Source organism: Phascolarctos cinereus, unplaced genomic scaffold, assembly GCF_003287225.1.
Source record: "Phascolarctos cinereus isolate Bilbo 61053 unplaced genomic scaffold, phaCin_HiC Scaffold_4;HRSCAF=312, whole genome shotgun sequence".
In the NCBI taxonomy this organism is placed as follows: Eukaryota; Metazoa; Chordata; class Mammalia; order Diprotodontia; family Phascolarctidae; genus Phascolarctos; species Phascolarctos cinereus.
In genome coordinates, this window is record NW_027555847.1 from 113,894,668 (window position 1) to 113,897,155 (window position 2,488).

General features: G+C 35.5%; 1 pseudogene; it reads right to left on the reverse strand.

The window, feature by feature from the left end:
- Nucleotides 1-578: 578 nt before the first annotated feature.
- On the reverse strand, nucleotides 579-1,064 carry LOC110200388 (small ribosomal subunit protein uS15 pseudogene; annotated as a pseudogene).
- Between the last annotated feature and the right edge of the window lie 1,424 nt (nucleotides 1,065-2,488).

A 2,488-nucleotide genomic window follows, 5' to 3' on the forward strand; every position in this document is an offset into this window, starting at 1 on the left:
ATTCCAATAATATGTAAACTATTTGGGAAAAAAAATAGATGTAGAAGGAGATCTAACAAAGTCCTTCCATAATACAAATTTGTTGCTGATACCTAAACCAGGAAGAGCCAAAGCAGAGAAAGAAAACTGTAGGCCAGTTTCCCTATTGAATATTTGAAAAATTTATAAATGAAACATTACCAAAGGCCAATTTATCATCATAATAACACACTACGTCTGGGTGGGATTTATAGCAGGAATACAGGACTGGTTCAATGTTAGGAAAACTATCAGCAAATTTGGTCACATTAATAACAAAACTAATAGCATATGATTATCACAATAGATGCAGAAAAGGACTTTTGACAAAATACAGCAACCATTCCTCTTAAAAACACTAGAGAACATAGAAGTTAAGGGAGTTTTCCTTAAAATTATAAATAGCAACTATCTTAAACCGTCAGCAAGCATTATCTGTAATGGGGATAGCTAGATGCTTTCCCAGTAATATCAGGAGTAAAACAAAAATGCCTATTTATCACCACTGGTTCTTTTTTCAGTTAGATGTGACTGTATTATTTTAGTACATAAACCAAAATTTATGCAACCAGAGCAGAGGCTGTGGATGATCACATTTCCACTTGGGTGGGAGCACTCTCTTGGTCTTGTAGTAGTGAGCCGGCTGGTGAATTCGGCTCTCGTTCAGAATCTGGCGGAATTTAGAATCCTTGTCCCTTCTGTTTTCCTCCAGATGCTTCCAAACAGCAACAGCTTTCTTGATCAAGTACTAACGATCTTCAGGAAGATCAGGGGCAATTCCCTGGGGCTTTGGAATTCTCAAAATGTTTGTTTCCAGTTACACAGTGTACTTGGGCTGTGCTGTGAGAATCCCTTAGGGTCACATCCATCTGGGACGGCGTCAGGTTCTTCTTGGCCAGCTTGTAGATCTGCCCCTTCCTGTTGTCTGAGGTGAGCTTCAGCCACATGGGCACACTGCAGAGGTATGGCAGAGCCAACAGGGACAGGCCCTTCCTGGGAGCATGCACGCAACCAGTGATAGCCACAATGAGGCAGCGAAAGAGCATCACCACCGTTTTTGAATATCGTACTAGCAATGTTAGCTTTAGCAATGAGAGAAGAAAAAGAAATTGAAGGAATTAGATGAGGCAATGAGGAAACAAAACTATCATCAGACTTTCCAGATGATACAATGATATACTTAGGGAACCCTACAGCATCACCTAAAAATTACTTGAAAAATTAACAACTTTAACAAAGTTGCAGAATATAAAATAAACTCACATAAATCATCAGCATTTCTATGTATTACCAACAAAGTCCAGCAGCATGAGGTAGAGAGAGAAAATCCATTTAAAATAACTGTAGACATAAAATACTTGGGAATCTGCTTGCCAAGAAAAACCCAGGAACTATATGAACTCAAGAAAATAATTTTCACACACATAAAGTCAGATCTAAAAAACTTGGAAAAATACCAATTGCTCATGGATAGGCCAAGCTAATATAAAAAAATGCAATTCTACTGAAATAAATTTATTTATTCATTACCATACCAATCAAACTAGTGAAAAATTATGTTATAGAGCTAGAAAAAAAATTCATCTAGAAGAACAAAAGGTCCAGAACATCAAGGGAATTAATTTTTTAAAAAATGTAAAGGAAGGTCTTTTAATCATACCAGATATAATACCATATTATAAATCAGCAATCCTTGAAAGTATTTAGTACTGGCTAACAAATACAATGGTGGATCAGTAGAATATGTTAGGTACACAAGACACATTGGTCAATGACTATAGTAATGTACTGTTTGATAAACCCGAAGTCTCTAGCTTCTGAGATAAGAAGTCACTATTTTACAAAAACTGCTGAGAAAAATAATATGGCAGAAACTAGGTATAGACTAATATCTCATACCCTATAACAAGATGTAGTCAAAATGGGCACATAATTTAGAAATAAAGGGTGATACTATAAGCAAATGAGGGCAGCAATGAATAGTTTACCTGATAGATCAATGGAGAAGAAAATAATTTATAAGCAAACAAGAGATAGAGAACATTATGACATACGAAATTGATCATTTTGATTACATTATATTAAAAAGCATTTACACAACCAAAACCAATGCAACCAAATTAAAAGGAAAGCAGAAAGCTGGGAAACAATTTTTATTGCCAATGTTTCTGATAAAAGCTTAATTTCATGTGTGTGTGTGTGTGTGTGTGTGTGTGTGGTGTGTGTGTGTGTGTGTGTGTATAAAACTGAGGCCAAATTTATAAGAATAAAACTCATTCCCCAGTTCATAAATGGTCAAAAGATATTAACAGGCAGTTTTCAGATGAAGAAATTAAAGCCATCTATAGTCATATAAAATGCTCTAAATTACTATTGATTAGAAAGATGCATATTAAAACACCTCTGAGGTACCACTTCACACCTATCAGATTGGCTAGCATCACAAACAAGGAAAATGTTAAATGTTGGA